The following is a 15927-nucleotide window of genomic DNA, read 5'->3' as shown; positions in this document are numbered from 1 at the left end:
CCTAGCGACCCTAGCGTCCTTTTTTGGAAGCTTTATAGCGAAGCCTTACATCTCTACAGTGCTGACCTCTGGCGGTAAACGATGGTTCGCGAAAATAAAACCAGGCGACTCTACCAGTCACTACTCAGCCCTAGCGTTGCCTTCAAGAAGCTCTCTAGCCACGACTCATCTCGTCTGTTCAGCTGACCTCGTGGTAAGATGTCGGCGAGCGGACCCAGTCTGCCCGGGTTCGATTCTCGGTCGGGGGCGGTGCGAAACTTTTTTTAACACTCAGATAACTTTCGCTAACACTAATAAAGAATAAAAAATATAATGAACTTAAGTAGTTAAAATAATAAAACATACGGAAAAATAAAAGTACAACCAATAAAATTTAAAATTATCTTCAAAATAGACCACCTTTTTACACCTGTCCGGGGACCCTCAGGGATCATATTTTAAACAGATAATCTAACCCTATTCTGAACCGAAACACATTCATTCAACATCACAAAAGTTGTTCAACTACACTTTGGTAACTAATTGATAACTTGAACTACCATTCTGACTCGAAACACAATCATTCTAGTCATTCATATTCATATTACAAACATAGATCGATAATTCTAACCCATTCAAGTCGATTTACAACCTATACCGTCAATATGAGATCATTCTGAACCGAAATGCATTCATTCAATGTCTTAAAGTTGTTCAATTACACTTTGGTAACTAATTGACAACTTTAACTACCATTCTGACTCGAAACATAACCATTCCAGTCATTCATATTCAGATTACGAACATAGATCGATAATTCTAACTCATTCAAGTTGATTTACAACTTATATCGTCAATATGAGATCATTCTGAACCGAAACACATTCATTCAATATCTTAAAGTTGTTCAATTACACTTTGGTAACTAATTGACAACTTAAGCCACCATTCTGACTCGAAACATAACCATTCTAGTCATTCTAATTCATTCATATTGTATTACAAACTAAGATCGATAAATACACCACATTCTGTGCGTAAATAGTCCGTTTGCAATTCAAAAGGCGCGTTTCAGGCGATTTAACTACCCATCTCACCCATTTTGTACCGATTTACACCACATTACATCATTACACCACTTCACCATTCCATCCGGTTTGGAAATATCGAGCAAGCAATAGTCGCGTTGCAGGCGATTTCACCTCAGGCGGTTTTGAACCGGGCCACTTTAGAAGGCGAGGCACCTAGCGACCCTAGCGTCCTTTTTTGGAAGCTTTATAGCGAAGCCTTACATCTCTACAGTGCTGACCTCTGGCGGTAAACGATGGTTCGCGAAAATAAAACCAGGCGACTCTACCAGTCACTACTCAGCCCTAGCGTTGCCTTCAAGAAGCTCTCTAGCCACGACTCATCTCGTCTGTTCAGCTGACCTCGTGGTAAGATGTCGGCGAGCGGACCCAGTCTGCCCGGGTTCGATTCTCGGTCGGGGGCGGTGCGAAACTTTTTTTAACACTCAGATAACTTTCGCTAACACTAATAAAGAATAAAAAATATAATGAACTTAAGTAGTTAAAATAATAAAACATACGGAAAAATAAAAGTACAACCAATAAAATTTAAAATTATCTTCAAAATAGACCACCTTTTTACACCTGTCCGGGGACCCTCAGGGATCATATTTTAAACAGATAATCTAACCCTATTCTGAACCGAAACACATTCATTCAACATCACAAAAGTTGTTCAACTACACTTTGGTAACTAATTGATAACTTGAACTACCATTCTGACTCGAAACACAATCATTCTAGTCATTCATATTCATATTACAAACATAGATCGATAATTCTAACCCATTCAAGTCGATTTACAACCTATACCGTCAATATGAGATCATTCTGAACCGAAATGCATTCATTCAATGTCTTAAAGTTGTTCAATTACACTTTGGTAACTAATTGACAACTTTAACTACCATTCTGACTCGAAACATAACCATTCCAGTCATTCATATTCAGATTACGAACATAGATCGATAATTCTAACTCATTCAAGTTGATTTACAACTTATATCGTCAATATGAGATCATTCTGAACCGAAACACATTCATTCAATATCTTAAAGTTGTTCAATTACACTTTGGTAACTAATTGACAACTTAAGCCACCATTCTGACTCGAAACATAACCATTCTAGTCATTCTAATTCATTCATATTGTATTACAAACTAAGATCGATAAATACACCACATTCTGTGCGTAAATAGTCCGTTTGCAATTCAAAAGGCGCGTTTCAGGCGATTTAACTACCCATCTCACCCATTTTGTACCGATTTACACCACATTACATCATTACACCACTTCACCATTCCATCCGGTTTGGAAATATCGAGCAAGCAATAGTCGCGTTGCAGGCGATTTCACCTCAGGCGGTTTTGAACCGGGCCACTTTAGAAGGCGAGGCACCTAGCGACCCTAGCGTCCTTTTTTGGAAGCTTTATAGCGAAGCCTTACATCTCTACAGTGCTGACCTCTGGCGGTAAACGATGGTTCGCGAAAATAAAACCAGGCGACTCTACCAGTCACTACTCAGCCCTAGCGTTGCCTTCAAGAAGCTCTCTAGCCACGACTCATCTCGTCTGTTCAGCTGACCTCGTGGTAAGATGTCGGCGAGCGGACCCAGTCTGCCCGGTTCGATTCTCGGTCGGCGGGCGGTGCGAAACTTTTTTTAACACTCAGATAACTTTCGCTAACACTAATAAAGAATAAAAAATATAATGAACTTAAGTAGTTAAAATAATAAAACATACGGAAAAATAAAAGTACAACCAATAAAATTTAAAATTATCTTCAAAATAGACCACCTTTTTACACCTGTCCGGGGACCCTCAGGGATCATATTTTAAACAGATAATCTAACCCTATTCTGAACCGAAACACATTCATTCAACATCACAAAAGTTGTTCAACTACACTTTGGTAACTAATTGATAACTTGAACTACCATTCTGACTCGAAACACAATCATTCTAGTCATTCATATTCATATTACAAACATAGATCGATAATTCTAACCCATTCAAGTCGATTTACAACCTATACCGTCAATATGAGATCATTCTGAACCGAAATGCATTCATTCAATGTCTTAAAGTTGTTCAATTACACTTTGGTAACTAATTGACAACTTTAACTACCATTCTGACTCGAAACATAACCATTCCAGTCATTCATATTCAGATTACGAACATAGATCGATAATTCTAACTCATTCAAGTTGATTTACAACTTATATCGTCAATATGAGATCATTCTGAACCGAAACACATTCATTCAATATCTTAAAGTTGTTCAATTACACTTTGGTAACTAATTGACAACTTAAGCCACCATTCTGACTCGAAACATAACCATTCTAGTCATTCTAATTCATTCATATTGTATTACAAACTAAGATCGATAAATACACCACATTCTGTGCGTAAATAGTCCGTTTGCAATTCAAAAGGCGCGTTTCAGGCGATTTAACTACCCATCTCACCCATTTTGTACCGATTTACACCACATTACATCATTACACCACTTCACCATTCCATCCGGTTTGGAAATATCGAGCAAGCAATAGTCGCGTTGCAGGCGATTTCACCTCAGGCGGTTTTGAACCGGGCCACTTTAGAAGGCGAGGCACCTAGCGACCCTAGCGTCCTTTTTTGGAAGCTTTATAGCGAAGCCTTACATCTCTACAGTGCTGACCTCTGGCGGTAAACGATGGTTCGCGAAAATAAAACCAGGCGACTCTACCAGTCACTACTCAGCCCTAGCGTTGCCTTCAAGAAGCTCTCTAGCCACGACTCATCTCGTCTGTTCAGCTGACCTCGTGGTAAGATGTCGGCGAGCGGACCCAGTCTGCCCGGGTTCGATTCTCGGTCGGGGGCGGTGCGAAACTTTTTTTAACACTCAGATAACTTTCGCTAACACTAATAAAGAATAAAAAATATAATGAACTTAAGTAGTTAAAATAATAAAACATACGGAAAAATAAAAGTACAACCAATAAAATTTAAAATTATCTTCAAAATAGACCACCTTTTTACACCTGTCCGGGGGACCCTCAGGGATCATATTTTAAACAGATAATCTAACCCTATTCTGAACCGAAACACATTCATTCAACATCACAAAAGTTGTTCAACTACACTTTGGTAACTAATTGATAACTTGAACTACCATTCTGACTCGAAACACAATCATTCTAGTCATTCATATTCATATTACAAACATAGATCGATAATTCTAACCCATTCAAGTCGATTTACAACCTATACCGTCAATATGAGATCATTCTGAACCGAAATGCATTCATTCAATGTCTTAAAGTTGTTCAATTACACTTTGGTAACTAATTGACAACTTTAACTACCATTCTGACTCGAAACATAACCATTCCAGTCATTCATATTCAGATTACGAACATAGATCGATAATTCTAACTCATTCAAGTTGATTTACAACTTATATCGTCAATATGAGATCATTCTGAACCGAAACACATTCATTCAATATCTTAAAGTTGTTCAATTACACTTTGGTAACTAATTGACAACTTAAGCCACCATTCTGACTCGAAACATAACCATTCTAGTCATTCTAATTCATTCATATTGTATTACAAACTAAGATCGATAAATACACCACATTCTGTGCGTAAATAGTCCGTTTGCAATTCAAAAGGCGCGTTTCAGGCGATTTAACTACCCATCTCACCCATTTTGTACCGATTTACACCACATTACATCATTACACCACTTCACCATTCCATCCGGTTTGGAAATATCGAGCAAGCAATAGTCGCGTTGCAGGCGATTTCACCTCAGGCGGTTTTGAACCGGGCCACTTTAGAAGGCGAGGCACCTAGCGACCCTAGCGTCCTTTTTTGGAAGCTTTATAGCGAAGCCTTACATCTCTACAGTGCTGACCTCTGGCGGTAAACGATGGTTCGCGAAAATAAAACCAGGCGACTCTACCAGTCACTACTCAGCCCTAGCGTTGCCTTCAAGAAGCTCTCTAGCCACGACTCATCTCGTCTGTTCAGCTGACCTCGTGGTAAGATGTCGGCGAGCGGACCCAGTCTGCCCGGGTTCGATTCTCGGTCGGGGGCGGTGCGAAACTTTTTTTAACACTCAGATAACTTTCGCTAACACTAATAAAGAATAAAAAATATAATGAACTTAAGTAGTTAAAATAATAAAACATACGGAAAAATAAAAGTACAACCAATAAAATTTAAAATTATCTTCAAAATAGACCACCTTTTTACACCTGTCCGGGGACCCTCAGGGATCATATTTTAAACAGATAATCTAACCCTATTCTGAACCGAAACACATTCATTCAACATCACAAAAGTTGTTCAACTACACTTTGGTAACTAATTGATAACTTGAACTACCATTCTGACTCGAAACACAATCATTCTAGTCATTCATATTCATATTACAAACATAGATCGATAATTCTAACCCATTCAAGTCGATTTACAACCTATACCGTCAATATGAGATCATTCTGAACCGAAATGCATTCATTCAATGTCTTAAAGTTGTTCAATTACACTTTGGTAACTAATTGACAACTTTAACTACCATTCTGACTCGAAACATAACCATTCCAGTCATTCATATTCAGATTACGAACATAGATCGATAATTCTAACTCATTCAAGTTGATTTACAACTTATATCGTCAATATGAGATCATTCTGAACCGAAACACATTCATTCAATATCTTAAAGTTGTTCAATTACACTTTGGTAACTAATTGACAACTTAAGCCACCATTCTGACTCGAAACATAACCATTCTAGTCATTCTAATTCATTCATATTGTATTACAAACTAAGATCGATAAATACACCACATTCTGTGCGTAAATAGTCCGTTTGCAATTCAAAAGGCGCGTTTCAGGCGATTTAACTACCCATCTCACCCATTTTGTACCGATTTACACCACATTACATCATTACACCACTTCACCATTCCATCCGGTTTGGAAATATCGAGCAAGCAATAGTCGCGTTGCAGGCGATTTCACCTCAGGCGGTTTTGAACCGGGCCACTTTAGAAGGCGAGGCACCTAGCGACCCTAGCGTCCTTTTTTGGAAGCTTTATAGCGAAGCCTTACATCTCTACAGTGCTGACCTCTGGCGGTAAACGATGGTTCGCGAAAATAAAACCAGGCGACTCTACCAGTCACTACTCAGCCCTAGCGTTGCCTTCAAGAAGCTCTCTAGCCACGACTCATCTCGTCTGTTCAGCTGACCTCGTGGTAAGATGTCGGCGAGCGGACCCAGTCTGCCCGGGTTCGATTCTCGGTCGGGGGCGGTGCGAAACTTTTTTTAACACTCAGATAACTTTCGCTAACACTAATAAAGAATAAAAAATATAATGAACTTAAGTAGTTAAAATAATAAAACATACGGAAAAATAAAAGTACAACCAATAAAATTTAAAATTATCTTCAAAATAGACCACCTTTTTACACCTGTCCGGGGACCCTCAGGGATCATATTTTAAACAGATAATCTAACCCTATTCTGAACCGAAACACATTCATTCAACATCACAAAAGTTGTTCAACTACACTTTGGTAACTAATTGATAACTTGAACTACCATTCTGACTCGAAACACAATCATTCTAGTCATTCATATTCATATTACAAACATAGATCGATAATTCTAACCCATTCAAGTCGATTTACAACCTATACCGTCAATATGAGATCATTCTGAACCGAAATGCATTCATTCAATGTCTTAAAGTTGTTCAATTACACTTTGGTAACTAATTGACAACTTTAACTACCATTCTGACTCGAAACATAACCATTCCAGTCATTCATATTCAGATTACGAACATAGATCGATAATTCTAACTCATTCAAGTTGATTTACAACTTATATCGTCAATATGAGATCATTCTGAACCGAAACACATTCATTCAATATCTTAAAGTTGTTCAATTACACTTTGGTAACTAATTGACAACTTAAGCCACCATTCTGACTCGAAACATAACCATTCTAGTCATTCTAATTCATTCATATTGTATTACAAACTAAGATCGATAAATACACCACATTCTGTGCGTAAATAGTCCGTTTGCAATTCAAAAGGCGCGTTTCAGGCGATTTAACTACCCATCTCACCCATTTTGTACCGATTTACACCACATTACATCATTACACCACTTCACCATTCCATCCGGTTTGGAAATATCGAGCAAGCAATAGTCGCGTTGCAGGCGATTTCACCTCAGGCGGTTTTGAACCGGGCCACTTTAGAAGGCGAGGCACCTAGCGACCCTAGCGTCCTTTTTTGGAAGCTTTATAGCGAAGCCTTACATCTCTACAGTGCTGACCTCTGGCGGTAAACGATGGTTCGCGAAAATAAAACCAGGCGACTCTACCAGTCACTACTCAGCCCTAGCGTTGCCTTCAAGAAGCTCTCTAGCCACGACTCATCTCGTCTGTTCAGCTGACCTCGTGGTAAGATGTCGGCGAGCGGACCCAGTCTGCCCGGGTTCGATTCTCGGTCGGGGGCGGTGCGAAACTTTTTTTAACACTCAGATAACTTTCGCTAACACTAATAAAGAATAAAAAATATAATGAACTTAAGTAGTTAAAATAATAAAACATACGGAAAAATAAAAGTACAACCAATAAAATTTAAAATTATCTTCAAAATAGACCACCTTTTTACACCTGTCCGGGGACCCTCAGGGATCATATTTTAAACAGATAATCTAACCCTATTCTGAACCGAAACACATTCATTCAACATCACAAAAGTTGTTCAACTACACTTTGGTAACTAATTGATAACTTGAACTACCATTCTGACTCGAAACACAATCATTCTAGTCATTCATATTCATATTACAAACATAGATCGATAATTCTAACCCATTCAAGTCGATTTACAACCTATACCGTCAATATGAGATCATTCTGAACCGAAATGCATTCATTCAATGTCTTAAAGTTGTTCAATTACACTTTGGTAACTAATTGACAACTTTAACTACCATTCTGACTCGAAACATAACCATTCCAGTCATTCATATTCAGATTACGAACATAGATCGATAATTCTAACTCATTCAAGTTGATTTACAACTTATATCGTCAATATGAGATCATTCTGAACCGAAACACATTCATTCAATATCTTAAAGTTGTTCAATTACACTTTGGTAACTAATTGACAACTTAAGCCACCATTCTGACTCGAAACATAACCATTCTAGTCATTCTAATTCATTCATATTGTATTACAAACTAAGATCGATAAATACACCACATTCTGTGCGTAAATAGTCCGTTTGCAATTCAAAAGGCGCGTTTCAGGCGATTTAACTACCCATCTCACCCATTTTGTACCGATTTACACCACATTACATCATTACACCACTTCACCATTCCATCCGGTTTGGAAATATCGAGCAAGCAATAGTCGCGTTGCAGGCGATTTCACCTCAGGCGGTTTTGAACCGGGCCACTTTAGAAGGCGAGGCACCTAGCGACCCTAGCGTCCTTTTTTGGAAGCTTTATAGCGAAGCCTTACATCTCTACAGTGCTGACCTCTGGCGGTAAACGATGGTTCGCGAAAATAAAACCAGGCGACTCTACCAGTCACTACTCAGCCCTAGCGTTGCCTTCAAGAAGCTCTCTAGCCACGACTCATCTCGTCTGTTCAGCTGACCTCGTGGTAAGATGTCGGCGAGCGGACCCAGTCTGCCCGGGTTCGATTCTCGGTCGGGGGCGGTGCGAAACTTTTTTTAACACTCAGATAACTTTCGCTAACACTAATAAAGAATAAAAAATATAATGAACTTAAGTAGTTAAAATAATAAAACATACGGAAAAATAAAAGTACAACCAATAAAATTTAAAATTATCTTCAAAATAGACCACCTTTTTACACCTGTCCGGGGACCCTCAGGGATCATATTTTAAACAGATAATCTAACCCTATTCTGAACCGAAACACATTCATTCAACATCACAAAAGTTGTTCAACTACACTTTGGTAACTAATTGATAACTTGAACTACCATTCTGACTCGAAACACAATCATTCTAGTCATTCATATTCATATTACAAACATAGATCGATAATTCTAACCCATTCAAGTCGATTTACAACCTATACCGTCAATATGAGATCATTCTGAACCGAAATGCATTCATTCAATGTCTTAAAGTTGTTCAATTACACTTTGGTAACTAATTGACAACTTTAACTACCATTCTGACTCGAAACATAACCATTCCAGTCATTCATATTCAGATTACGAACATAGATCGATAATTCTAACTCATTCAAGTTGATTTACAACTTATATCGTCAATATGAGATCATTCTGAACCGAAACACATTCATTCAATATCTTAAAGTTGTTCAATTACACTTTGGTAACTAATTGACAACTTAAGCCACCATTCTGACTCGAAACATAACCATTCTAGTCATTCTAATTCATTCATATTGTATTACAAACTAAGATCGATAAATACACCACATTCTGTGCGTAAATAGTCCGTTTGCAATTCAAAAGGCGCGTTTCAGGCGATTTAACTACCCATCTCACCCATTTTGTACCGATTTACACCACATTACATCATTACACCACTTCACCATTCCATCCGGTTTGGAAATATCGAGCAAGCAATAGTCGCGTTGCAGGCGATTTCACCTCAGGCGGTTTTGAACCGGGCCACTTTAGAAGGCGAGGCACCTAGCGACCCTAGCGTCCTTTTTTGGAAGCTTTATAGCGAAGCCTTACATCTCTACAGTGCTGACCTCTGGCGGTAAACGATGGTTCGCGAAAATAAAACCAGGCGACTCTACCAGTCACTACTCAGCCCTAGCGTTGCCTTCAAGAAGCTCTCTAGCCACGACTCATCTCGTCTGTTCAGCTGACCTCGTGGTAAGATGTCGGCGAGCGGACCCAGTCTGCCCGGGTTCGATTCTCGGTCGGGGGCGGTGCGAAACTTTTTTTAACACTCAGATAACTTTCGCTAACACTAATAAAGAATAAAAAATATAATGAACTTAAGTAGTTAAAATAATAAAACATACGGAAAAATAAAAGTACAACCAATAAAATTTAAAATTATCTTCAAAATAGACCACCTTTTTACACCTGTCCGGGGACCCTCAGGGATCATATTTTAAACAGATAATCTAACCCTATTCTGAACCGAAACACATTCATTCAACATCACAAAAGTTGTTCAACTACACTTTGGTAACTAATTGATAACTTGAACTACCATTCTGACTCGAAACACAATCATTCTAGTCATTCATATTCATATTACAAACATAGATCGATAATTCTAACCCATTCAAGTCGATTTACAACCTATACCGTCAATATGAGATCATTCTGAACCGAAATGCATTCATTCAATGTCTTAAAGTTGTTCAATTACACTTTGGTAACTAATTGACAACTTTAACTACCATTCTGACTCGAAACATAACCATTCCAGTCATTCATATTCAGATTACGAACATAGATCGATAATTCTAACTCATTCAAGTTGATTTACAACTTATATCGTCAATATGAGATCATTCTGAACCGAAACACATTCATTCAATATCTTAAAGTTGTTCAATTACACTTTGGTAACTAATTGACAACTTAAGCCACCATTCTGACTCGAAACATAACCATTCTAGTCATTCTAATTCATTCATATTGTATTACAAACTAAGATCGATAAATACACCACATTCTGTGCGTAAATAGTCCGTTTGCAATTCAAAAGGCGCGTTTCAGGCGATTTAACTACCCATCTCACCCATTTTGTACCGATTTACACCACATTACATCATTACACCACTTCACCATTCCATCCGGTTTGGAAATATCGAGCAAGCAATAGTCGCGTTGCAGGCGATTTCACCTCAGGCGGTTTTGAACCGGGCCACTTTAGAAGGCGAGGCACCTAGCGACCCTAGCGTCCTTTTTTGGAAGCTTTATAGCGAAGCCTTACATCTCTACAGTGCTGACCTCTGGCGGTAAACGATGGTTCGCGAAAATAAAACCAGGCGACTCTACCAGTCACTACTCAGCCCTAGCGTTGCCTTCAAGAAGCTCTCTAGCCACGACTCATCTCGTCTGTTCAGCTGACCTCGTGGTAAGATGTCGGCGAGCGGACCCAGTCTGCCCGGGTTCGATTCTCGGTCGGGGGCGGTGCGAAACTTTTTTTAACACTCAGATAACTTTCGCTAACACTAATAAAGAATAAAAAATATAATGAACTTAAGTAGTTAAAATAATAAAACATACGGAAAAATAAAAGTACAACCAATAAAATTTAAAATTATCTTCAAAATAGACCACCTTTTTACACCTGTCCGGGGACCCTCAGGGATCATATTTTAAACAGATAATCTAACCCTATTCTGAACCGAAACACATTCATTCAACATCACAAAAGTTGTTCAACTACACTTTGGTAACTAATTGATAACTTGAACTACCATTCTGACTCGAAACACAATCATTCTAGTCATTCATATTCATATTACAAACATAGATCGATAATTCTAACCCATTCAAGTCGATTTACAACCTATACCGTCAATATGAGATCATTCTGAACCGAAATGCATTCATTCAATGTCTTAAAGTTGTTCAATTACACTTTGGTAACTAATTGACAACTTTAACTACCATTCTGACTCGAAACATAACCATTCCAGTCATTCATATTCAGATTACGAACATAGATCGATAATTCTAACTCATTCAAGTTGATTTACAACTTATATCGTCAATATGAGATCATTCTGAACCGAAACACATTCATTCAATATCTTAAAGTTGTTCAATTACACTTTGGTAACTAATTGACAACTTAAGCCACCATTCTGACTCGAAACATAACCATTCTAGTCATTCTAATTCATTCATATTGTATTACAAACTAAGATCGATAAATACACCACATTCTGTGCGTAAATAGTCCGTTTGCAATTCAAAAGGCGCGTTTCAGGCGATTTAACTACCCATCTCACCCATTTTGTACCGATTTACACCACATTACATCATTACACCACTTCACCATTCCATCCGGTTTGGAAATATCGAGCAAGCAATAGTCGCGTTGCAGGCGATTTCACCTCAGGCGGTTTTGAACCGGGCCACTTTAGAAGGCGAGGCACCTAGCGACCCTAGCGTCCTTTTTTGGAAGCTTTATAGCGAAGCCTTACATCTCTACAGTGCTGACCTCTGGCGGTAAACGATGGTTCGCGAAAATAAAACCAGGCGACTCTACCAGTCACTACTCAGCCCTAGCGTTGCCTTCAAGAAGCTCTCTAGCCACGACTCATCTCGTCTGTTCAGCTGACCTCGTGGTAAGATGTCGGCGAGCGGACCCAGTCTGCCCGGGTTCGATTCTCGGTCGGGGGCGGTGCGAAACTTTTTTTAACACTCAGATAACTTTCGCTAACACTAATAAAGAATAAAAAATATAATGAACTTAAGTAGTTAAAATAATAAAACATACGGAAAAATAAAAGTACAACCAATAAAATTTAAAATTATCTTCAAAATAGACCACCTTTTTACACCTGTCCGGGGACCCTCAGGGATCATATTTTAAACAGATAATCTAACCCTATTCTGAACCGAAACACATTCATTCAACATCACAAAAGTTGTTCAACTACACTTTGGTAACTAATTGATAACTTGAACTACCATTCTGACTCGAAACACAATCATTCTAGTCATTCATATTCATATTACAAACATAGATCGATAATTCTAACCCATTCAAGTCGATTTACAACCTATACCGTCAATATGAGATCATTCTGAACCGAAATGCATTCATTCAATGTCTTAAAGTTGTTCAATTACACTTTGGTAACTAATTGACAACTTTAACTACCATTCTGACTCGAAACATAACCATTCCAGTCATTCATATTCAGATTACGAACATAGATCGATAATTCTAACTCATTCAAGTTGATTTACAACTTATATCGTCAATATGAGATCATTCTGAACCGAAACACATTCATTCAATATCTTAAAGTTGTTCAATTACACTTTGGTAACTAATTGACAACTTAAGCCACCATTCTGACTCGAAACATAACCATTCTAGTCATTCTAATTCATTCATATTGTATTACAAACTAAGATCGATAAATACACCACATTCTGTGCGTAAATAGTCCGTTTGCAATTCAAAAGGCGCGTTTCAGGCGATTTAACTACCCATCTCACCCATTTTGTACCGATTTACACCACATTACATCATTACACCACTTCACCATTCCATCCGGTTTGGAAATATCGAGCAAGCAATAGTCGCGTTGCAGGCGATTTCACCTCAGGCGGTTTTGAACCGGGCCACTTTAGAAGGCGAGGCACCTAGCGACCCTAGCGTCCTTTTTTGGAAGCTTTATAGCGAAGCCTTACATCTCTACAGTGCTGACCTCTGGCGGTAAACGATGGTTCGCGAAAATAAAACCAGGCGACTCTACCAGTCACTACTCAGCCCTAGCGTTGCCTTCAAGAAGCTCTCTAGCCACGACTCATCTCGTCTGTTCAGCTGACCTCGTGGTAAGATGTCGGCGAGCGGACCCAGTCTGCCCGGGTTCGATTCTCGGTCGGGGGCGGTGCGAAACTTTTTTTAACACTCAGATAACTTTCGCTAACACTAATAAAGAATAAAAAATATAATGAACTTAAGTAGTTAAAATAATAAAACATACGGAAAAATAAAAGTACAACCAATAAAATTTAAAATTATCTTCAAAATAGACCACCTTTTTACACCTGTCCGGGGACCCTCAGGGATCATATTTTAAACAGATAATCTAACCCTATTCTGAACCGAAACACATTCATTCAACATCACAAAAGTTGTTCAACTACACTTTGGTAACTAATTGATAACTTGAACTACCATTCTGACTCGAAACACAATCATTCTAGTCATTCATATTCATATTACAAACATAGATCGATAATTCTAACCCATTCAAGTCGATTTACAACCTATACCGTCAATATGAGATCATTCTGAACCGAAATGCATTCATTCAATGTCTTAAAGTTGTTCAATTACACTTTGGTAACTAATTGACAACTTTAACTACCATTCTGACTCGAAACATAACCATTCCAGTCATTCATATTCAGATTACGAACATAGATCGATAATTCTAACTCATTCAAGTTGATTTACAACTTATATCGTCAATATGAGATCATTCTGAACCGAAACACATTCATTCAATATCTTAAAGTTGTTCAATTACACTTTGGTAACTAATTGACAACTTAAGCCACCATTCTGACTCGAAACATAACCATTCTAGTCATTCTAATTCATTCATATTGTATTACAAACTAAGATCGATAAATACACCACATTCTGTGCGTAAATAGTCCGTTTGCAATTCAAAAGGCGCGTTTCAGGCGATTTAACTACCCATCTCACCCATTTTGTACCGATTTACACCACATTACATCATTACACCACTTCACCATTCCATCCGGTTTGGAAATATCGAGCAAGCAATAGTCGCGTTGCAGGCGATTTCACCTCAGGCGGTTTTGAACCGGGCCACTTTAGAAGGCGAGGCACCTAGCGACCCTAGCGTCCTTTTTTGGAAGCTTTATAGCGAAGCCTTACATCTCTACAGTGCTGACCTCTGGCGGTAAACGATGGTTCGCGAAAATAAAACCAGGCGACTCTACCAGTCACTACTCAGCCCTAGCGTTGCCTTCAAGAAGCTCTCTAGCCACGACTCATCTCGTCTGTTCAGCTGACCTCGTGGTAAGATGTCGGCGAGCGGACCCAGTCTGCCCGGGTTCGATTCTCGGTCGGGGGCGGTGCGAAACTTTTTTTAACACTCAGATAACTTTCGCTAACACTAATAAAGAATAAAAAATATAATGAACTTAAGTAGTTAAAATAATAAAACATACGGAAAAATAAAAGTACAACCAATAAAATTTAAAATTATCTTCAAAATAGACCACCTTTTTACACCTGTCCGGGGACCCTCAGGGATCATATTTTAAACAGATAATCTAACCCTATTCTGAACCGAAACACATTCATTCAACATCACAAAAGTTGTTCAACTACACTTTGGTAACTAATTGATAACTTGAACTACCATTCTGACTCGAAACACAATCATTCTAGTCATTCATATTCATATTACAAACATAGATCGATAATTCTAACCCATTCAAGTCGATTTACAACCTATACCGTCAATATGAGATCATTCTGAACCGAAATGCATTCATTCAATGTCTTAAAGTTGTTCAATTACACTTTGGTAACTAATTGACAACTTTAACTACCATTCTGACTCGAAACATAACCATTCCAGTCATTCATATTCAGATTACGAACATAGATCGATAATTCTAACTCATTCAAGTTGATTTACAACTTATATCGTCAATATGAGATCATTCTGAACCGAAACACATTCATTCAATATCTTAAAGTTGTTCAATTACACTTTGGTAACTAATTGACAACTTAAGCCACCATTCTGACTCGAAACATAACCATTCTAGTCATTCTAATTCATTCATATTGTATTACAAACTAAGATCGATAAATACACCACATTCTGTGCGTAAATAGTCCGTTTGCAATTCAAAAGGCGCGTTTCAGGCGATTTAACTACCCATCTCACCCATTTTGTACCGATTTACACCACATTACATCATTACACCACTTCACCATTCCATCCGGTTTGGAAATATCGAGCAAGCAATAGTCGCGTTGCAGGCGATTTCACCTCAGGCGGTTTTGAACCGGGCCACTTTAGAAGGCGAGGCACCTAGCGACCCTAGCGTCCTTTTTTGGAAGCTTTATAGCG

The sequence above is a fragment of the Uranotaenia lowii genome, chromosome 3 (genome assembly GCF_029784155.1).
Source record: "Uranotaenia lowii strain MFRU-FL chromosome 3, ASM2978415v1, whole genome shotgun sequence".
NCBI classification, from domain to species: Eukaryota; Metazoa; Arthropoda; class Insecta; order Diptera; family Culicidae; genus Uranotaenia; species Uranotaenia lowii.
Note: the sequence above shows the minus strand (reverse complement) of the source record.